Below are 24,140 nucleotides of genomic sequence, written 5' to 3'. Positions count from 1 at the left end.
AGGCGGGGAGTGCATCATGTGTTGTGTCCGGTTGCGGTTCTCCGTTGTTGTTTGCACGCCATGGCTTGTGTGTGTCTTAGGACGCACTTTGGGTTGAACCAATTTCCCTTCTTCCCTGTTCCAGGGTCTGGGTCTCCCAGGTCATCCTCAGGGTTATTTGGTTCAGCCAGCCTGCGGTCTATCTTCGTGCCCATGATGTTTGTAAGTTTGCTGCGCTTGCTGCTGTCTTCAGTGACATGTCTTGGGCTGACATTCGGGTTCCAGGGTTTTTGGCAGTCGAACAGGGTCCTGGCTGGGCACTACCTGGTCAGTGTTCCTGGGCCTAGTTGGGCCTGTATCACTTTGGATCAGCAGTTGCAGCCAGTTGTCTCGACTTCGAGTTAAGGAATAAGTCCCAACCGCCTCCCGGGTAAGTCCCTTTTGTTTTTGTCTTTGGGTAAGTAGCTTCGGGGAGCCACAGGGGCTCTCCCCAGAAAACCAACAATGAATGTAATGAAACGCCATTTCTGGGTGAGACCCGGAGGCTCCCCGGTAACCCTCCCTCCTTCCAGTCGGTGTTTTTTTGTGTGTTTTGACATTCAGCCTCAGAACTAGGGTGTGGGTAGCTGGCGTGAGGGTCTGAGGCTCCCCCTTTCCCCTCCTGGGGAGGGAGGAGCTGCGCAAACAAGAGGGGCGGTGAAATGGTGACGTCATGCTCGTTTGCTCATTTTCGTTTGGGGAGTTCTGTCCACAAGCTCGGCTGTCAGTAATTTCTTAACCAGAATAGGGGTTTGTTTTGGAGCATTTACCTTTCTGGGTGCCTGACCCAGTTGATGGCAGACATAGAATGCTTCCAACCACACGTGGGTTTCTATACACTATTGCTCCTCGTGCCTTTCTGAGAGCCAGGTTCTGGCTTGTGGTCCCCGGTAGGCCTAGAACTCCATGCACACTGATGCCAAAGTCTGATATATCCATATCAGCCTGGATAGCTCTGGAGAGCCTCCGAGTCTCACCCAGAAAATGACATTTCATTATATTTAAAGCTGGTTTTTTGCTTTATATCACTCAAAGTACTCTTCATGATATTAAATACTGTATCTAGTCTAACATTCACCTTCCTAAATTTTATTAAATTTCTAGTCAAGGGATGAGAAGCTCTTATCCTGTTGGCAGATTCGGCACCAATAGCAGGCCTTTGAGACATTTTCCTATATATAAAAATTACCCTGTTGTCCTAAGAATAAAAAATGCAAAATTATGTGATCAAATCTTTTACTGATGGAGAAACAGGTTGTGCTCAAAGGACAAAAAGACATGGTACACAAGGACTGGACCTGTCCACCAAACCTGAGGTTGCTGATGCTCATGCTGATACCAAGATTCAAAATTATTTTCTCAAATACTAGATATATATCAAATTATATATATTTTTGATTATAGATTTTGTTTGGCAATATTATTTCGATAATAATAAATGGTAAATCACCTGTTTTTTAAATTATTTATTAGCTTAAAACTATCGATGTAATAGGTTGATTAATTCTGGCTCTGTATCCTGAGCAAATCCGCAAGCCACCTGCTCTGACAAACACTTGTTTGACTGATCAGGCAAGGAACTCTGGCCTGCAAATGTGTATTGCAATCAGAGATTCACCAAAGTGAGCGTACTTAAATCAGGGTTTCTCTTTATAAGGCGCTACAGACAAATTGGAGCTGTAGCAAACTGCAAGTGTAATGTAAATTTGTTTTAATTTACTGTAGGTATATGATTGCAAGGGGGAGCATTGTACTGATGTGATGCAAAACACACTATTAGCACCACCTACCATGTAACAAATATATGATTATCCTTCTTTTGTTATCCCACAGTGGAAGCTGGTGGACGCTTTGGCAAAACTGGGCTCCCTCCAGGTAAGTGAAGGTGCAGAAACAGGCTGCTCCTTGAGTTTTCGAGGAGATAGAGGGACAAAGTGAGAGACTTTGGAAGATAAATGAACAGAATGTAGACTCATGGCAATAAAGAGACACAGTGAAAGACTCAGGGACATATAGTAACACAATGAGAGATTTGGAAAGATACAGGGACAGTGAGAGACTTAGAGACACAGACATAGTGAAAGACTTGGGGAGGAAGAGGGACACGGTAAGAGACTTGGGGAAAAATAGGGACACAGAGGCTCAGGAAGATATGACAGAGAGAGAGACTTGAGATAGAGCGAGACAGAGAGATATTCAGAAAGATTGAGGGATGCAGTGATGTAAGGGCACGAGCTTCTTTTTTACTGTACTCGTCCTCACTCAATAATGAATGGGAGGTAAATATAACGATCTCTGTGGGCATTAGTAAGCCTCCTCAGAGGACAGCAAGACTCTGTGTTATACCAGGTTTTCAGCACATACCTCATGCAGAACTCATACTTTATACAGCAAGTTAAAGACATTTATGTTTAGTAAGAGGGCTTTTGTAAATAATAGCTAATGAAAATCATACAGGGGTTTATTTCTATAGGTTTAAGCTTAGAGATACAAAATATATCTGGAGTGTGGTTGTAATTTGCAAATACTTGAACAAGGACCTTGCTAAGGATTACTTGTCTATCAAAACTTAATTAACAAATTAGGTAAGTTCCTTGAACTTTACAAAGGAGTATACTTCAAAGCTCCAGTTGCTACTACTGTAATCTCGTACACATGAAGAGTGTTCTTACTTGGTTCTTGTACACATTTATATCTACTGTACACTGGGAATTATGCAATGCGGCTTAACAATCTCTAACAAGTCATGTTGCCTAGGATAAACAGACGCCCTTTTTTTTTTTTTTTAAATCGTGAGCCAAATTCCCGGGTGTGAGGGCCTCAGTATTGAGTGAGCCACCAAGCCTGACGCACACAGCATGAACTCACAGCACTGCTGTTCAGCTTGTGACCACAGCATCCCCTAAAAATGCCTTAATATACAAGTTCATGCTATTATTTAGCGATGATATTATTACAGAAGACCCCTGACTGTGATACAAATTATCAGGATTCTGATAATAGCAGGATTGTTGTGATAATTAGCACTGTAGTGGGAGGAGTAATCTTGGTGGGGAGGGAGGTAGCATTGTCTGCTGACTCTGTGTGACCACCTTTTACTGTCTGGACTCACTATACCAGCTTAGTTGTTCGCTATGGTAAACAAAACATGCAGATTTTTATATATAATGTCTGCATATAAAAGCAAAAACAGTATGATGGGAGGAGAATGGTGGCGAGTCAGGTAAGGTGAGGTGAGGGAGGGAGGGAGTGGCAGCCAGTAGCGGGCTGCCACTGCCACTCAGCATACCAACTTAGTGGTTCGTTATGGTGAACACAAATGTAGATACTTAAATATAACATGTATATACAGTGTAATAACAGCAAAAGGAGTGCGGGGGAGAAGGCATTTTGGTGATGGGTGTGGCAACATCTGCATGATTTGTCATGTTGGTAGGGGTGGCCACTATGCTCTGGGCATTATACCGGCTTAGTTGAATAGTTATGGGGAACAAAACATGTAGATACTTATATATAACGTCTGTATATAGGGTAATAACACCACAAACAGTATTGTTGGGGGTGAAATTTTAGTGCGTCTGACCTTGAATATGTGAGGGAAGCAGCCGCCACCTGACTGTGTGTAGCGACGTCTCTTAGTGCCTGAACCAACTATATCAACTTAGTTGTACAGTTGTGGTGAATAAAACATGTAGATACTTATATATAACGTCTGTATATAGTGAATAAAAGCAAAAACAGTATTGTGGGAGGAGAATGTGGGCGAGTGAGGTGTTGAGGGAGCGAGTGGCTGGCTAGTGTGTACCGGTCAATCCTCGTTGCTTTTTGACTCATAATACCAACTTAGTGGTTCGTAATGGTGAACAAAACATGCAGATGCTTATATATAACCTGTGTATATAGTGTAATAACTGACAAAGTATTTGTTCACTGTTCTATGAACATTATAATTGAATCGACAATATGCACACAAAATTTTTGAGTACTGTACAGTGATGATTTACTCATTTCATTATATAAATATATCACACTACACACTATTGAATAATATTACAGAAAAAAAACTATGAAAAATCAATCAGAAACATTAAAATAATTAGGTAATTATCTCTTTGTGGCAACTTCTGCCTGACAGCTGGGAGTAACAGACCGTCTGGGACGCTCGCTGAGTCTGCGCCTGTTTTTTGCCCGACTTCCCCGCCCTATAGCAGGCAATATATGCCACTTACGATTTTTATTTTTATTTTTTCCATGATCAGAGAACACAAATTAACATGTTTAGAAGAAAATTTTTTTTTTTTTTTTTTTTTTGGTATATACCTGTGGGTGACAAATGCTAATTAGTCCTGAGCAACATAATGGTTAAACTACAAAACACATCAATAGCTGTGGTGAGTAACTGCCACGGAATTCCACACCACAGCTATTGATGTGTTGGAGTACCACACAAGATTTAAAAGTCCCGCAGCTACACAGGGTTTACATCAGCTTCCTCAGGGCTATTTTAAACAGACGCTAATTACAAAAAAAAATCCTGGGCAACATTCCCGGGTGTGACAGCCTCATTATTGAGTGAGCCACCAAGGCTGGTGCACACAGCATGAGCTAACAGCACCGCTGTTCAGATTGTGACCCATCGCCTAAGAAAATATTCAAATATATATGTAACTGGTATTATTTAGCGATGATAGTATTACAGAAGACCCCTGACTGTGATAAAAATGACCAGGCTTCTGATAATAGCAGGATTGCTCTGATAATTAGCGCTGTGCATAGTATGGTAGGAACAGTAATGCTGAGGGAGGGAGGTAGCTTCGTCTGCTGACTCATGTGTGGCTACCTGTTATTGTCAAGAATCAGCATATCAGCTTAGTAGTTTGCTATGGTGAATACACATGTAGATACTTATATAATGTGAGTATATAGTGTAATAACAGCATAAACAATGTGGTGGGAGGAGGAATCTTAGTGAGGGAGGCAGGCATCATCGGCTGTGTGTGTTGCGACCCCTGTTGCTGTCTGAACTCACCATATCAGGTTAGTTGTACAGTTATGGTGAACAAAATGTATAGATACTTGAATATAATGTGTGTGTGTATAGTGTAATAACGTCACAAACAGTATGATTAAAAGAGGAATGTTAGTGCGTCTGGCCTTGAACAAGTGAGGGAGGGGAAGCAGCATCGGCTGACACTGTGGCGTGTGGTGACCTCTGTTGCCCTCTGAACTCACCATACCAGCTTAGTTGTACAGTTAAGGTGAACAAAACATGTATAAGGATACTTCGGTTTAAGAGTTTAATCCATTTCTGGAGACGGCTCGTAACCCGAAAACTCATAAACTGAAGCTAATTTCCCCATAAGAAATAATGGGATATGAATTAATTTGTTCCTGACTACCCAAAAACCTCACTTCAAACTAAATTTTATACCTAATTCATCAAAATCTCCACTACAAAACTATGTTCAAGTTATTACTTACCCTTGCTGATGACTGCTGTAGGCGTATGAAAGATGGTGAGGAGGGGGAGGAGGAGAGGTTACTGTTTGGAAAGAGAGTTCCCTTCCATTATAACATCAGGCAGTGAGGACCTCTCTGGGGTGCATTCTCTGGCATGTTTTGCCTGCATACCACTAGGTCCTGGTTGTGGCTCACTGCTCGATGTTCTAACAACAAAGCGGTCCATTGGTGATTGTTTTTCCCTTCTTCACAAGATGTCTCTGTAGTGAGACATGATTTTCTGATTTTCTGATTATGATTTTCTGGTCCATAAGCTAAATTAGAGGAGTAGTGCTAGGAGGAAGGAACTTTACTGTGAGAAAATTACTGTATCTGTGCAACAATTCATCTTCCAAGCCTGGAGGATGAGCAGGAGCATTGTCGAGGAGAAGCAGGGCCTTGAGTGGCAAATGTTTCTCTTGCAGATATTTTTCTATGGCAGGGCACACCACTTCATTCACCCACTTCGAAAAAAAAAATTCTAGTCACCCATGCCTTATTATTAGCCCTCTACATCACACAAATTTGGTGTTTCTGCACTTTATACTGTTTGAAACCCTTGAATTTTCAGACTGATACACTAGCAAGGGTTTAATTTTCAAATCACCACTCACATTTGAACACAGCACAAGCATAAATCAATCTTTCATAGGCTTGTGTCTGTGCAATGATTTTTCCTCCTTGGTAATGTATGTCCTCTTAGACAATCTTTTTCAGAACAGTCCTGTCTCATCACAAACACCTGTTGCAGTAGGTATCCCACAGCCACTGCAAACTCTTTTAATTCTTCAATAAATCTTTCAGCCGCTGGTTTGTCTGAGCTGGCAGCCTCCCCATGCCTCACAACACTATGGATACCACTTCTTTTTCTAAATTTCTCAAACCATCCCCTGCTTGCCTTAAAGTTTTTTGTATCTACACTCATTCCAGTTTTCTCTACAAGGTCTTCGTGCAATACCCTGGCTTTCTCACAAATGATTGGCCTCTGAAACACTATCTCCTGCTAATTCCTTGTCGTGTATCCAAATTAATAACAACTTTTCCACTTCCTCAAGTATTTGTGGTCTTTGTTTTGTGATTGTTGATAGTCCTTTTGCCAATTTAGCACTCCTAATATCCTTTTTCTTGGCAAGTATAGTGCATACCGTTGACGTGGATTTGTTGTACTGCCTACAAAGTTCAACAACACGTGCGCCATTTTCATTCTTCCGAATGATCTCTTGCTTTTCCTCTATTGTCATCCTCACATGCGATTTCTTGCCTTGAACCTTACCACTGGGTTTCGTGGGACCGATTGTGATATATATTATAAAAAAATTTATGCTCAAATAGCAAAAACTCCGAAAATAAACAGTAAATCCTTGTGAAGAATTCAGGCGGGATAGTTACTGGGCGCGAGGCACTGGTAAACTGAGCGGCGATCGCCATGCCACCTAGCGCTACGTCGGCCCGTACGCGTATCTAACACCCTCGTATCCTGAGGCAACCCTCGGATCCAGATACAAATTTTCCGAGCAAATCCTGCATGTAACCCGAAAAACTCATAACCAGGGGCACTCGTAAGCCGATGTACCACTATAGATACTTTTATATATATATATATATATATATATATATATATATATATATATATATATATATATATATGTATATATATATATATATATATATATATATATATATATATATATATATATATATATATATATATATATATATATGTCGTACCTAGTAGCCAGAACGCACTTCTCAGCCTACTATGCAAGGCCCTATTTGCCTAATAAGCCAAGTTTTCACGAATTAATATATTTTCTCTAATTTTTTTCTTATGAAATGATAGAGCTACCCATTTCATTATGTATGAGGTCAATTTTTTTTATTGTAGTTAAAATTAACGTAGATATATGACCGAACCTAACCAACCCTACCTAACCTAACCTAACCTATCTTTATCGGTAAGGTTGGGTTAGGTAGCTGAACAAGATAGGTTAGGTTAGGTTAGGTAGGTTAGGTAGTCGAAAAACAATTAATTCATGAAAACTTGGCTTATTAGGCAAATCGGGCCTTGCATAGTAGGCTGAAAAGTGCGTTCTGGCTACTAGGTACGACATATATATATGTATTATATATATATATATATATATATATATATATATATATATATATATATATATATATATATATATATATATATATATATATATATATATATATGTGTGTGTGTGTAAATCACGAAAAATAAACACATGATTAAAAATGTGACAGTGTCAGACCATGGAGGAAAATTGAAACAGGACTCCGTGGTCTAACACTGTCATTCATATATACAGTGGAACCTCTATTAACGAGTTTAATCCGTTCTGGCACCGAGCTCGTTACCTGGAAAACTCGTCTTTGGAAACAAATTTCCCCATTAAAATAAAGGAAATAAATTTAATCCGTTCCACTCCCAAAAACATCCATACTTGTATGACTTTTTTTATGTAAATATAATATTGCACATTTAAATATAAATGTTTTGTTGTAGTGTTTTAATATTTACTTTACCTTATGAAGAGTAGTTGCTGGCTTGAGGGAGACGATGGGGAGGTGGGAAGGATGAGAGGGGTTATGGTGTGGAAGGAGAATCCACCTCTGAGTCAGGCGGACTCTCTGTTCTTGGGAATTTCACCCAAATTTCATTTCAAATGTCACACAAGGATGCGTTAGGCCAGCACCAAATAAAAAACTACGTTGATTACACTCGTTGTGTCAACAATATAATAGTCTTACCACGAAGATACAATACAATGCCGTTTTCTCAAATAGGCAATGTGGTTATTAAAGAAAACGGAAATTTCATGGCAAACATTTATACAATCCCCAAGTCGATCGGATAAGAATTGGATTTTATAGAAATATTTGCTCAAATGACGCTTGAGTGCGGTGTTTGGGTGCATTCAAGAGAAAAAAAGTGTGTTACGTTCAAGCGACATATACCTGCGAAAGTGATAACACTTTCATTAAGTGTTATCACAAAGTGATAAATTAATTAAACATTTTCACACACCGGGTTGTCACTGCTTTATCAGGGCAGCTTTTCCAAGAATGCGTTCACCTTTTCAAACATTCCAAACACTTCTCTGATCTCAGTGGAAGAGGCAGCATCCTCCCTTACCTCCTCATTCCCTTACTAATGGTGTAAATTGTTGATGAGGACCTGCCATACTTCCTTGTGAGATCAATCACACAGACACCACACTCATGCTTTGCTGTAATTTCCTTCTTTAAATCCACAGTAATTGTGTCTTTTTTTCCTCTTGACAACACTATCTTTAGCAAGCAGCTTCTTTGGAGACATCATGTGTTACAAATTGTAGTCGCAAAACCACTAAAAACCCAAAGAAAAGCTCAAATAAATCCATAGGGATGCTTCTCGTGTGAGATACAACAACAACACTGGCATTGGAGGCGTCCGAGAATTTGCGAGAACCCGCGAGACGCTAGGAAGCGCCATGTGGTTTCACTCGTTAATAGAGGCGAGCTCGTCAATAGAGACAAATTTGCTGCGAGTGGCTTGCTCGTTACTGGAAAAACTCGTTAATAGAGCCACTCGTTAATAGAGGTTCCACTGTATATATATATATATATATATATATATATATATTAAATATGACCGAAAAAGTAAGATTAATAATTCTAACACGAATTTTCTCTATCTTATCTTTCTTTCGTGGTTTCGTGGAAGACATCATAAGAAGGAAAGTGAAACGCCATGCAACTATTGAAGAGATAACTAACACAACAACTATACCCCCTATTAGACTATTTTCCAGGAACTTCTTTTCCACAGCCCATAAAACGGAGGAAAGGGTCCTGAAAGATATTGTCAGTAGAAACGTTATCCCTACAGACAAAAATCAGAAGATACAACTGACGATTTACTATAAAACCAGAAAAACGGCCAGCCTACTCATGAGAAACTCTCCAGACACAAAGCAGAACGCTTTAAAAGAGATCAACGTCGTCTATGCCTTCAAATGCCCTCTTGGGGACTGTAAGCCTAAAAAAAAAACAGTATATAGGCAAGACAACAACATCTCTTTCCAGGCGTTTAACAATTCATAAGCAACAGGGCTCCATTAACCCTTAACATGCTCGGGGTCTAATATCCTGCCATCCACACAGGCGCATGTCATTTTGAAAAAAAAAAAAATTTTTTTTTTTTGCTAATCTGTTAAGTTCTGTTCACTGATCACGGGAAAAATAAAAAAAAAATTCTATTGTACTTACTTTTGTTGCAATAGAGCCGAGAAGGACGGTGATGACGTCACAATCTGCATGTTCGCTCATGCAGTACACGCCCGGGAGGTGTTGCGCGCGGTCCTCAAACAGCCAGAGTTGCCACAAATATATTTTCGCGCTATTTATTTACAATGTCTAAGCGCATTTTATCTAATTTTTTTTCACTAATTGTGTTTCAAATACTGTTTGAACATATTTTGTATCAATAATTGTTGCATATTTGAGTATACACAGGCGCACACAAATGTTTTCAATTACGGCAATATAATATGTCATTACAGTCTATTATATTGTATGTTCTGCTTATATTTGTATATATTTACACACACGCACATGCTATCTGCTTATATGTTTACATATTTACACACTCGCACACGCTATACACACTTTGAAGCACACTTAGAAGATTTCTAGACTGTGGTAGTCATTGAAGCAGTCGACAGCACATAATGGGATACCACACGTTTCACACCATGTTTCCACAAGCTTCCGTTTCTTGTCTCTACGTGTCGTTGTTTTACACACCAAGCAATCACGTTGGGCTATTGCACGCTTCACACCAGGTGGCAAATACTTAAGTTTGTGTGCTAGGAAGCCTTCAGTGTGAGCGAGGCGTGGAGTACCAGCATTCTGCAACAGTGGGTTTATGATGCGCCGCTGAATACCTGGGACATCTTTTGCAAACTTTCCTAATAACTGTATTGCAGCATCAAATACAAAGTCACGGAAAGTGGGCTTACGTCCAGTTCTCACAAGGTACATGTTGAAACAGTTCAGAATGCTCATGTCCACAAGATGGAAGAACACTTTTTTCGTCCACCTACATGTCTTCCGCACACACTCTGCAGTGCCAATCATCATGTCTGATTTATCAATCAACCGCATGTTGATATTATAGTCTAAAACACAGTCTGGCTTATATAGTGGTGCGTTTGTTTTATGGCTCACTTTCCCACTGTTCACCATTGTTCCATCATGAATTGTTCCATCATGAATTGTCAACAAGTTCACCTCTCTTTTGTCTTTCCACCGAACTGACAGAATGTTATCACTTTTCCTTCTCTGACACTCACCAACTGCAATGTCGTTGTCAAACACAGGCATTTCCCTTCGTTGTGGCTTTACTGTACCAACCAATCCGGTTCTATTTTCTAGCAAGAACCGAGCTAGCAAGGGACTTGTATAGTAATTATCTGTGTATAAAATGTGTCCCTTGTTCATCCACGGTGCCATGATGGTCTTCACTACACTCACCGAGAATCCATGTTCGTCGTTACCGGGAATGTCTACATCACTAGCCGAGTACAGAATCATGTGTAACACGTATCCTGTCTCACAATCACAAAGAACAAAAAATTTCAGGCCAAATCGGTTTCGTTTTGAGGGAATGTACTGTTTGAATGGAACACGTCCCTTGAAAAGTATGAGAGATTCATCAACCACCAGCTTCTGTGCTGGTACGTAAAAATCTCTGAATTTTCCAATAACATCGTTCATGTAGTGCCTCACTCGCCACAGTCTATCATCAGGTGTTCGGTCCTGAACACTTCCAAAATGTAGACACCTGAGGAGTATCTGAAACCTGTCTCGTGACATATATTTCCCGAATAAAGGTGTTGGTATTGTCTTGTCCTTGCTCCAATAGTCATTTATTGCATGTTTGTGACAGTGCTTCATCAACAAACAGAGTGCCAAAAACACATACATTTCCGCCACTGTGGTATTTTTCCAACGCTGCAGTCGTGAAAATTCTGTGATTTCCCTCTCAATCAGGTAAGCAGCATGCAGGTTCGTTTGGTGTACAATGTATTCCATGAGTGGTTCATCATAGAATGCTGTAAAATATTCCATCTCAGCCATGTCCTCACCTTGATTAGGGAAAAGGTTTGTAATCCCTACATCATTATCGTCAAAGTGAGGAATATTAGGAATAAAATCGTCACCATCACTCCACTCAAGTACACCAGGCGTCCTGCGAGATGCAGAGGAAAGACGGCGGGGAAGCGATGCATACCGGCGACCAGGAGCTGAATACCGTCTGCGAGAAGCACGTGAGGTGGGTGCACGTGAGGTGGGTGCACGTGAGGTGGGTGCACGTGAACACGAGGGTCTTGGTCCCTCATGTGGTGCCATGCGGTGGCGCTTGGCCGGGCGAGATGCTGCTGACGCGAGAATTTCTCGCCCAGTTACACCACTGGTACCAGCCACAGGCTCAATAAAACTTTGATCTGAGTCACTAAACCCAGAAAAGGAGTCACCTCCCTCTGACTCGTCACCCTCAAACAGAAAATATCCACAGGAACTGTGAGGTCGTGGTAGAATTGGGGTAGAAAATGGGCGAGGAGGCATGGGAGAGCGTATAGGCCTCGCCATGGCATGGCGGTCATTCTCACTTTCACTGCTGCTGCTACTATCACCCGACAACTGTGTATAATCCTCATCGTTGTCTGAATCGTCAAACACACTTTCTTCACCTTCAGAGAATAATTCGTGGGCTATTTGCTCTGGGGTGAGGGACTGAGTGGTGCGTGCCCGTGAGGCGTTTGACCGTGCGCTCGCCATGGTGACTCTCGCTAAACTGAGGCCTCCCATGCCATCGGATCGTGAGCTGGAATTTTTTTCAAAATGGCCGCTGTTTACTAGAGCCCCTGGGCAGCGTATGGGACCCCCAGCTACACCGCGGGCCATTCAAATCGTGCGCGGTACCCATACACTTCATATGAAGTGAATCGCAGTTGACTGGTAAAACGATTTACACTTCATATGAAGTGATGCGCACTTTAAGGGTTAAGGAACATATAATCTCTTCCCACAAACAAACCATCACCAGAGAAATCTTAGCAAACAACACAGAAATCATCGATAGATACAGCGATAGCAGGCGGCTTGACGTCTGCGAGGCACTACATATCAAGAAGTCAACACCAGCAATCAACAGCCAATTAATGCACAACTATATTCTACCCACTTCAAGACTCCGCTCCAATATAGAAGCATCAAGAAATATGGACCAATAGGCTTTCTACAATTACTTCCATTCAATACCCATTGTTTCGTGTTCTGTCTTGTGTTTGAATTTAATACCCATTCAATACCCATTGTTTCGTGTTCTGTCTTGTGTTGGAATTTAATACCCATTGAACACCCATTGTTGAAAGTTCGTTTTTCACCTCATCCACCTCACCCAAATGTAGATATAAACCTCGAAGATGTGTAAAGCTCTATTCAGTTTCAGTTGTGTGTTTGTAAACTAAAGTCTTTGAAAATGTAATAAGTTTTACGAAACGCGCTCAGGTGTCGCGTCAGACTAGAAATTAAAATGAATTTTGGAGAATTGATCTTTGAATTACCATCAACAGTGAAAAGAAACATAAGAAAGATAAAGAAAATTTGTGTTAGAATTATTAATCTTACTTTTTCGGTCATATTTAATAATATATGTCTACAGGAAAGACTGCAACCAAAATATACTAATATATATATATATATATATATATATATATATATATATATATATATATATATATATATATATATATATATCAAAACTCACACCCCAGAAGTGACTCGAACCCATACTCCCAGAAGCAACGCATCTGGTATGTACAAGACGCCTTAATCCACTTGACCATCACGACCGGACATAATGAGGTGATAGCCGAGGCTATTTGAACCACCCCACCGCCGGCACTCGGATAGTTATCTTGGGCATAGCATTTTACCAAATCACCTCATTCTTTGGGGCAACACGTGAGGAACACAAATGCGAACAAGCCTGAATGGTCCCCAGGACATATGCAACTGAAAACTCACACCCCAGAAGTGACTCGAACCCATACTCCCAGAAGCAACGCATCTGGTATGTACAAGACGCCTTAATCCACTTGACCATCACGACCGGACATAATGAGGTGATAGCCGAGGCTATTTGAACCACCCCACCGCCGGCACTCGGATAGTTATCTTGGGCATAGTTATCTTGTTGCCCCAAAGAATGAGGTGATTTGGTAAAATGCTATGCCCAAGATAACTATCCGAGTGCCGGCGGTGGGGTGGTTCAAATAGCCTCGGCTATCACCTCATTATGTCCGGTCGTGATGGTCAAGTGGATTAAGGCGTCTTGTACATACCAGATGCGTTGCTTCTGGGAGTATGGGTTCGAGTCACTTCTGGGGTGTGAGTTTTCAGTTGCATATGTCCTGGGGACCATTCAGGCTTGTTCGCATTTGTGTTCCTCACGTGTTGCCCCAAAGAATGAGGTGATTTGGTAAAATGCTATGCCCAAGATAACTATCCGAGTGCCGGCGGTGGGGTGGTTCAAATAGCCTCGGCTATCACCTCATTATGTCCGGTCGTGATGGTCAAGTGGATTAAGGCGTCTTGTACATACCAGATGCGTTGCTTCTGGGAGTATGGGTTCGAGTCACTTCTGGGGTGTGAGTTTTCAGTTGCATATGTCCTGGGGACCATTCAGGCTTGTTCGCATATATATATATATATATATATATATATATATATAAAATTTGTGAGGGTACCACCTCTGGTGCCAATGTGGATATATATATGTGGCCAATGTGGATATAAATATATATATATATTTTCATACATAATATATATATACTGTCTCCACTTGATCATCCGGACTGTATGGGACGGACCCCCAGCCGGATTATCACATTTTTCGGATAATAGTACTTTTTCACCTACGAGTCCAAAAGTGACCATTTCCAACTATTTTTATACTACAAACAACATAATTTGAATTGCCTTGCCACATACAATTATTAAATATTCAACTAGAAACCTCAACTTACCTTGTTGGTGTTCGTCTTCTTGATTGATGCCACACATCTTGAAGTTAAAAATTCTTAAACAATTTACGTAACCTATACTAACACAACACTAAAATTAACACTTAAAATTACTGTACAGTTCATTAAGCTAAGTTAGTTTTGACTGCCAGCTGCTGAAGCCTCACTGGTTGAGGGCATTTGGGTTGCCTGTGAGGCCTCACTTGTTGAAGGCGCTTGCTTGCACCTCACTTGTTGAAGCGTTGCATGCCCTCACTTGTTGAAGGCGCTTGCTTGCGCCTCACTTGTTGAAAGCGCTTGGCTTGCCTGTGGCGCGTCACTTGTTGAAAGCGCTTGGCTTGCCTGTGGCGCGTCACTTGTTGAAAGCGCTTGGCTTGCCTGTAATGCCTCACTTGTTGAAGGAGCTTGGCTTGCCTGTGGCGCCTCACTTGTTGAAGGCGTTTGGCTGCCTGTGACGACTCACTGGTTGAACAACACGTAACTTGTCTTTAATTGCTAGGACAATCTTCTTCCTCTTAACACTTCCAGAACGATTGATGCTGCTACCAGACATATTCTTGGCCAAAAATGTTCAAAATTACTATGAAAATTAAGAAAGTTATTTAAAAAAATATTTCACTAATGGCGCAACACTGTGAGGCCGCACTGGTTGAGGTGTATAACAGTGACTTGTCTTTAATTGTTAGGACAACTTTCTTCCTCTTAACACCTCCAGAACGATTGATGCTGCTACCAGACATAGTCTTGGCCAAAAATGTTCAAAGTTACTATGAAAATAAAAAAGTTATTTAAAAAAATATTTCACTAATGGCGCAGCACTGTGTATAACACGAGGAACGGACGCACATGGGTTGACCAGTGTTGGACGGGTCCACTTGGGGTGGGGCAGCTATAGCACGTTAAGTAGGCCGCCAGGAGGAAAAAAATTCACAATATTTTTTAAGGAAACTTCAGCCTGTGCACAATGCTTTTAGGAAACTTATTTATTTGTTATTACATAATTACTAGTACTTATTTCATTTGTTTTTGGCTATGATTAATTGTTCTAAAATTAATGGTAATTCCTGTACCCAGGTGGTCCCTCCTGACGCACCCCTCCCACCCTCCCAACACCACCCACCCACCCCACCCCCCTCCTCCACCATGCGTCTAGAGCCACAGACGGGATTAATACGGTATGGCCGTATTTTCATTCGGCCAAACTAGCTTTTATCCGGTTCCTGTGGCCATTTTGGCCGGATATTGTGATAACTTTATCCGATAACGATTTTGGCCGTATAAGGGCGTTTTCCGGATGTTTGAATCCCGGATAATCGCGGGGTTACAGTATATATGTATGTATATATATATATATATATATATATATATATATATATATATATATATATATATATATATATAATGTCACAATATATATATATATCAATATATATATGTCACAATATATATATATCAATATATATATATGTCACAATATATATATATATATATATATATATATATATATATATATATATATATATATATATATATATATATATATTTTTACATATATATATATATATATATATTGTGACGGGAAAGTGTTGGAGTGTTGATGTTCGGCAGTCCTCCAACGGCAGGTGTCAAAGCCTGGTCACACTTAAAACAAAAATATAGACTGCTTGCCTGTTGTCTGTGGTAAGTTAGAGGGAGAAACACGTAAAACACAAAGTATGAACAATGAAACTTTAATATATTTACTTTAAACATAAATGAAAATAAAGACAAATCTCGGGCAAATGACTAATGAAATAAAATGACAAAGATAAATACAAAAAAACACAATAGATTAAATAATGTGAAATGGTGCTGAGAATATCGGCTATGGTTGAAACCTCCCTTCGTATACGAGCTAATGAGCTATTATGCCAGAGAGAGATGTCAACGCTAAGAGTACAAGGAATATTCTGAAGTTGATAGCTGGTCAGGCTCAGACGTCGACTCGTGTAGAGGGCGCTGAGGTGGAGTGAGGTGCGGTGTGCAGGTGCGCGGCTGGCGAGTCACCAATCAGGGGCAGGCAAGCTGGTGAAGGGTAGTTAGCTGGTTTGATGATGAGCCGGTGTGTGGAGTGGGGGGAATTGTGTAAGCTTTGCCTCCTGGTCAAAACGCTTTGTGCTACTGGTGACGTATCTTGAATGTAGCATCTTATACTTGTATTTGGGACATAACTTGAAGTAGGAAAGAGCAGGCTCAATCTCTCTAGAAAGAGATTATCGTCACAATATATATATATATATATATATATATATATATATATATATATATATATATATATATATATATATATATATATATATATGTATATATGTATATATATATATATATATATATATATATATATATATATATATATATTGTGACGGTGTTCCCCCCCTTATATTTCTCCCACGCCTGCAGTAAGAGTCATGTCCACTTTATCCAAGCGTTCTCTACGTCGCAGGCATCAATTTGATATATGTGGGAGAAAGTAGTGTTCTCGAAGTGCCGAGAAATTCATAAAAGAAGAGTATTTTGGGCTGTGGCTTAGGCCCTTTAGGAAGCCAATATGGCGCTGGCTCTTCTGTTTTCCCGCCAAAACTGTGTGACGTCAGTGACACCAGATTGGTCGCCGACAGCGATGTGGCACAGGGAGCCAATGAAAACCTCCCATGGCGAATGTGACATCACGAAGGAAGGGGGGTCCGGTCAGAGCGCCACGGCGGCGCCATCAGTCTAAGACAGCTCGTCAAGGAGGTCGGACGTGCGCTGGGGGGTCCTGTCAGTTGGACAGTTTACCCCGTCTCCGGAGGACTTACGCATCACCCGTGGTCTGCCATCACCTGTGGGGTCTTCCTTCGTTCATGTGTTGGACCAGAGAAGGAATTGACAGAATATTGAGCAACAAGTGCTCCAGGAACAGGTGTTGTGCAAGAGTAGAGTCTAGGCAGCGACGTATGCGACGGCTGATAGCTCCACAGTGATGACGTAGTGGATGGACCAATCCTCCGGAGGGAATCAGTCTGACACGACACGTCAAGGTGGTTGGACGTGCGAAGATTGGTCCTGTCAGTTTGACAGTTGTTTCCCGTTCCCGTGGATTTTACGCGTCGCCCGAAGTCTGCAAGTGCTCTGTGAGGTCTTCCTTCGTTCATGTGTTGGACCAGAGAGGGAATCGACGGAATATTGAGCAACAAGTGCTCCAGGACAGGTACTGTGCAAGAAGAAGTGAAGTCTGTGCAGTGACGTATGCGACGTCTGTGGCAGTTCACCCGTTTGTGACGGCGTAGTGGCTGGACCGAGCCACCGGGAAGCAGCGGAAGAAGAAAACTATTCGGGAATCCGAACGACTGCAGCCGAGACGTAGGCGGACAGCCGTAGCTGGGAGGAGAAATCGATGGCCGGGAGACCGACTCCAACCCTACAAGAAGTCGAGGAGGAGCACGGACCTGCAGTGAAAAGGCACGGAGACGATGCGCTTACGGTGGGACGTTGATTGAGTTCCTGGAGAACACGACAGTGTGTGTGTGGGGGCGTTCCCTACACGAGGCAGAAGCCAGGACCAGGAGCTACAACTCAACTCTTACCGGAGGATAGGTGGAAGTAGGTGATACTAGTTTCCCTCCCAATTCCCCTTTAGTCAGCTATATTATTTAGCCTGAGTATTTTGTATGTCGTGAGCAAGGCTCACCTATGTCACAGTAAGGCACAAGTGTGCAGTGGGACTATAAAGAGTACTCACGATATTTATGATTATTATTGGTGTATGCAGGCACCCGGAGTAATTGATGAATTTACTGTGTTGATAATGTCTTTAATGAGACTTTAATATGATCATATAGTGAGAGAATATATATATATAAATATGCCAGTATTTGGGAGTTAGGCTATGTGCCCAGTAACTATGTTATTACCATTATTGACGTCTATGACTCGTCCACATATATATATATATATATATATGTCTATGCTTGTGTATTGAATGATCATTCATGGGTGCAGTGATTGTGTTATCGCCCACGGAAGGAATTACTGAGAACTCCAGTGATATATACTTGCATACGTTATCATTAAATGAAGGGCAGTGTGTAATACCATGACAGTGAATTATTGTCACCTTTAATATAGAAATGTTTGATTGAGCACAAGATCAGTGTAGCTAAGTGTTTACGTGCTGTTGTCGCAAATATTGTGTGTTCGATCTTCTAGTGATCTTTGAGAACTTAAAGAAACAGAGCGTGTGACGCCAGGAAAACAAGCAAACAGATAAAGTGACATTCGCGCGGGGTAGTCGCCCGGCTGATTTTGACATTGACGTGAGGGGGAGCATTGCCAGCTTGGCGAGTTCATATTATATGTGGGAACGAGCGACTCCCGCCTGAAACAGCTGTTTGCTTATTGATATAATCTTGTGATGTCTTTGAATGAGTTTTAAGTAAAATACAAAGTACATTGGTGTTTATATCATCCCCTCCATATTTCTTGTGGTTATGTAATACCTGAAAGCAGAGAGCGATAGAAGTAAATACCTGCCTGATATCAGATCTATTGAGTGTGTCCTTGCCACTGTTACCACAATTCAACAAAACCACTGACGTGTTACTGGACACCGGAAACACTAGTTGGCGACCTTGTGGTTAGTAGTAGAGCCCATGACGGGGCGGGCACACAATAGTTGAGTGAACAAGTTGTGTTCCCACTCCTTCTCGATCAGAGGCCGGTTGGGATTGACTGGGATACTCTCCTGGCGTACAGTGGCGCCGCGAGGATAGAGTGAAGACCCGCAGGGCTACGGTGAGTGACCTTGAGTATACTGTTGCTCGCCGAGTAAACCCCGACAATATATATATATATATATATATATATATATATATATATATATATATATATATATATATATATATATATATATAGTCTTTCCTGTAGACATATATTATTAAATATGACCGAAAAAGTAAGATTAATAATTCTAACACGAATTTTCTCAATCTTTCGTACATTTCTTTTCACTGTTGGAGGTAAATCAAAAATCAATTCTCCAAAATTCATTTTTATTTCTAGTCTGACGCGACACGAGCGCGTTTCGTAAAACTTATTACATTTTCAAAGAATTTAGTTTACAAATACACAACTGAATAGAACTTACGCATCTCCGATTTTATATCTACATTTGAGAGAGGTGGATGGGGTGAGGTGGCATTAATAGGGTATTAATTTCATCAACACAAGACAGAACAAGAGGTGGCATTAATAGGGTATTAATTTCATCAACACAAGACAGAACAAGAGATGGCATTAATAGGGTATTAATTTCATCAACACAAGACAGAACACGAAACAATGGGTATTGAATAGAAGTGATTGTAGAAAGCCTATTGGTCCATATTTCTTGATGCTTCTATATTGGAGCGGAGTCTTGAGGTGGGTAGAATATAGTTGTGCATTAATTGGCTGTTGATTGCTGGTGTTGACTTCTTGATGTGTAGTGCCTCGCAAACGTCAAGCTGCCTGCTATCGCTGTATCTATCGATGATTTCTGTGTTGTTTACTAGGATTTCTCTGGCGATGGTTTGGTTGTGGGAAGAGATTATATGTTCCTTAATGGAGCCCTGTTGCTTATGCATCGTTAAACGCCTAGAAAGAGATGTTGTTGTCTTGCCTATATACTGTTTTTTTTGGAGCTTACAGTCCCCAAGAGGGCATTTGAAGGCATAGACGACGTTAGTCTCTTTTAAAGCGTTCTGTTTTGTGTCTGGAGAGTTTCTCATGAGTAGGCTGGCCGTTTTTCTGGTTTTATAGTAAATCGTCAGTTGTATCCTCTGATTTTTGTCTGTAGGGATAACGTTTCTATTAACAATATCTTTCAGGACCCTTTCCTCCGTTTTATGAGCTGTGGAAAAGAAGTTCCTGTAAAATAGTCTGATAGGGGGTATAGGTGTTGTGTTAGTTGTCTCTTCAGAGGTTACATGGAGTTTCACTTTCCTTCTTATGATGTCTTCGACGAAACCATTGGAGAAGCCGTTGTTGACTAGGACCTGCCTTACCCTACAGAGTTCTTCGTCGACTTGCTTCCATTCTGAGCTGTGGCTGAGAGCACGGTCGACATATGCGTTAACAACACTCCTCTTGTACCTGTCTGGGCAGTCGCTGTTGGCATTTAGGCACATTCCTATGTTCGTTTCCTTAGTGTAGACTGCAGTGTGGAAACCTCCGCTCTTTTCCATGACTGTTACATCTAGAAAGGGCAGCTTCCCATCCTTTTCCATCTCGTAAGTGAAACGCAGCACGGAACTCTGCTCAAATGCCTCCTTCAGCTCCTGCAGATGTCTGACATCAGGTACCTGTGTAAAAATGTCGTCAACATACCTGCAGTATATGGCCGGTTTCAAGTTCATGTCGACTAAGACTTTTTGCTCGATGGTACCCATGTAGAAGTTTGCAAACAGGACACCTAGGGGTCATATTTAATAATACCTTTTCTGGGGGAGCCCCGTCGGCTCCCCGGAGCTTTACCGGCTGATATGCTAATGTCAGACTTTGGCATCAGTCATGTGTATGGAGTTCTAGGGCCTACCGGGGACCACGAGCCAGAACCTGGCCCCCTCAGAGAGGCAAGGGGAGCAATGGCCTATAGGAACCCCCGTGTGGTTGGAAGCATTCTATGTCTGCCATCGACCGGGTCAAGCATCCAGAAAGGTAAGCATTCCAAAACAAACCCCTATTCTGGTGAAAATTGCTACCTAAGCCGAACTAGTGGATAGAACTCTTCAACAGAAAACAAGGAAACTAGTATTACGTCACCGCGCCGCTGTCTGCGCAGCTCCCCCTTCCCCGGGAGGGGGAAGGGGGAGCCCCAGACCTCCCACGCCGGCTATCCACCCATCAGTTCTTCGGCTGATGCTATAGGCAATGGTTATGTGCTCTGGCTCCAGTGGTTGTTTCAGCACTGTACCTAGAGTGTGGTGTCTGTTTTCTAGGTGGTGCGTGAGCCGGGAGTGATTCTCCAGTACTCGGGCTGCATGCGCCTAGGGTTCCCTTCCCTAGGTGCCCTGTAAGTACTGCCCTTGGGGCTTGGGGCCACCTTCCACAAGTTCCTTGGGTCCTGCCCCTGCTTGGCCGTTTACTGCTTGGTTTTCGGCCGCTCTTTGTGTGCTCGGGTGTTCTGTCTCCCTTGTTCGCCTTAGAGTAAGGGGCAGTGTTTGCACTGGTGGGGCGCGGGGTACTGTGCAGCTTGTCTTTACCAATCATAGCGGCCGGCTCTGTTCCGCTTGGGTACGCTGTCCTCTTGCGGGGTTTTCTTTTTCTTTTTGTTTATCTACCTGGTGGGGGGTCTGCCTTCGTTCTTGTCCCTTGTGTCCCTTGTGTTCTGAGTATTTTCTGGTGGTACCCCCTGCTAGGTCCCCGTGAGTGTACACGTCCCGGGGGTTCAGCTCTTAGAAAGTTGTTTGGTAGGTTTGGGTGCCGGTTAGCAGTACCCTGCCTGGGATTACCTGAGCGCGAGTCCTCTTAAAGTAAACACTCGGGACCCTGGGAAACCCCTGGGGGCGCGCGGGTCCGATGGATGTGACCCCAGAGTCCCCCCCTCGCTTCCAGCGAGTTTGAGGGTTGCTCTCACCTTTTGTCTCTGGGTGACTCTCTGTTTTGCCTCCGTCTGCTGCCTGTGGGGTCGATGACACCTTCGACCCGGAGTCCTGCGAGTTTGGTTGCTCGTTGTGGCTCGGTTACCCAGTTGTGCTAACAAAGCGGGTGCGGGCAGCAGGGGCGTTGCACTTGAGCCTTGGTGGTGGCAACGTTCTCGTGGTTTCCTCCCCGGGAGCCCCGGGGCTGCCCCGTTGTAGTTCGTTTTGGGACTTGGGGGTGTTGGTTGCTTCGGTTCCATCCACACCCCCTTGTCTTTCCCCTGGTTCACCCTTCCTGCCTGCATCCGGTTCCTTACCGTCTGTAGGTTCGGGGCGGGGTTTTTGGTAGTGTTCTTAGGCGTTGGTCAGCCTGTGTCCTGTGATGTGCTTCTTTGTCTCGGTCTATTGTAGTTGTTCATGCCCCTTGGTTCGGGTCCTGTTCTGGCAGCGACCCTTCCGCCTTCTTTGGTTTTCCTAGCTTGCACTGCCGGTTGTTGTTTTTTTTTGGGGGGGGGGGGTTTCTTGCGATGTCTCGCGTCGGACCCGTCGTTTCTGAACTCCTGGCGGGCTTGCATACTTTGGGGAGTTTTTCTGTTCGGCAGACGTTCCGTCTCCTTGTGCCGCCTGGGTTTCGGTGGTCGCGCCCGAGATCTTCTCGCGGCTCCGCCTTTTTCCTGGGCTCGGGGGGGCCTTGTCGGGGCTGCTTATGTTCTGCCTCGTGGTCTCGCCTCCGGTTGGTTGTCGGGTGGCTTCGTGGTAGGTGTCCCACCTGCGTGCTTCTCTTGGCGGCAGTATGGGTATTTTGGCGGTCCTTCCTTTTCCTGTCCCTTCTTAGGTGGTTACTCTTGTTAGCTTGGTTTACTCTCGGCTTGGTTTTCTAGTGGGGGTTGGGGGCCGTCGTCTTGCCACATACTGTCGCCTCTTTTCGTGCGGCGCAGGCGGAGCCGCTTCAGCTTGCTTTCGGTCTTGGTGTTGCTTCTGCACCGTTAGTCAGCTGTCTTGTGCGTCGTTTCACCTCCGGCCTGTTCGTGCGCCGCTTGCACCATCCTGGTCTCTGGTCAGCGTGCTCTATCTTCTCCTCAGTTGGTAGTGCCCCTTCGGTTCCGGTGTGTTTTTTCGTCGGCTCTTTCCTTTGGGCCTTTGCCTCTGGGGGTCGGTTCGCTGAGTTTTCTTGCTCCTTCGGTTTTAGCGTTTTGGTTGTTTGATGGCAGCAGTCTCCATCTTTTCTGGCGCGGGGTGGGGCTGCTGCATTCTGGAGGGGTCCAGGGTTTGTTGGTGCTTCGTTGGTCGGGCCGGGGGTGTGTCGTTTTTGTGTTCAGTGGCGGTCCTCCGCTGTTGTTTGCGTGCCACGGCGTTTGGGTCCAGAGCGCGTTTTGCGTTGATCCGGTTCTGTCCTTCCCGGTTCGCGGGTGATGGTGTCCCGGGTGGTCAGCCGTGTTCTTGCGGCTAAGCTGCCTGTGTTTTTCCCTCATGCCTGTGGCGTTCGTGGCTTCGCTGCTCTCGCTGCCGTCTGGGCGACGTGGCCTTGCAGTCTTTCGGGCATGGATTTTTGGTGTTCGTGCAGGGGCCTTGCTTCTCGTGGTTCTCGTGTTGTTCCCGGGATTTTCGGGGCTGTGGCGCCTTGGGTTGGCGTTTGCTGCCGGTTGTCTCGCCTCCTTGGGGGGTGCGTGGTGTCCGCCTCCCGGTTTTGTCCCTTTGACCTTCCTCTGTGGGTAGTTAGCTCCGGGGAGCCGACGGGGCTCCCCCCAGAAAACCAGCGTTGAATGTAATGAAACGCCATTTTCTGGGTGAGACCCGGAGGCTCCCCGGCAACCCTCCCTCCCTCCGGTCGGCGTTTTTCGCGTGTTTTGACATCCAGCCTCAGAACTGATGGGTGGATAGCCGGCGTGGG

The 24,140-nt window shown here is 43.2% G+C and overlaps 1 long non-coding RNA gene across 1 annotated transcript in view; it reads left to right on the top strand.

The window, feature by feature from the left end:
* LOC138368237 (uncharacterized) overlaps window positions 1–24,140 on the top strand; it is a 470,460-nt gene that overhangs the window by 341,470 nt on the left and 104,850 nt on the right. The window contains exon 3 of the long non-coding RNA XR_011229548.1: window positions 1,852–1,893. This is a non-coding gene — a long non-coding RNA (uncharacterized lncRNA). The remainder of the gene's footprint in view (window positions 1–1,851; window positions 1,894–24,140) is intronic.

The sequence above is a fragment of the Procambarus clarkii genome, chromosome 24 (genome assembly GCF_040958095.1).
Source record: "Procambarus clarkii isolate CNS0578487 chromosome 24, FALCON_Pclarkii_2.0, whole genome shotgun sequence".
Classification (NCBI taxonomy): Eukaryota; Metazoa; Arthropoda; class Malacostraca; order Decapoda; family Cambaridae; genus Procambarus; species Procambarus clarkii.
This window is presented reverse-complemented; position numbering and strand designations above follow the sequence as displayed.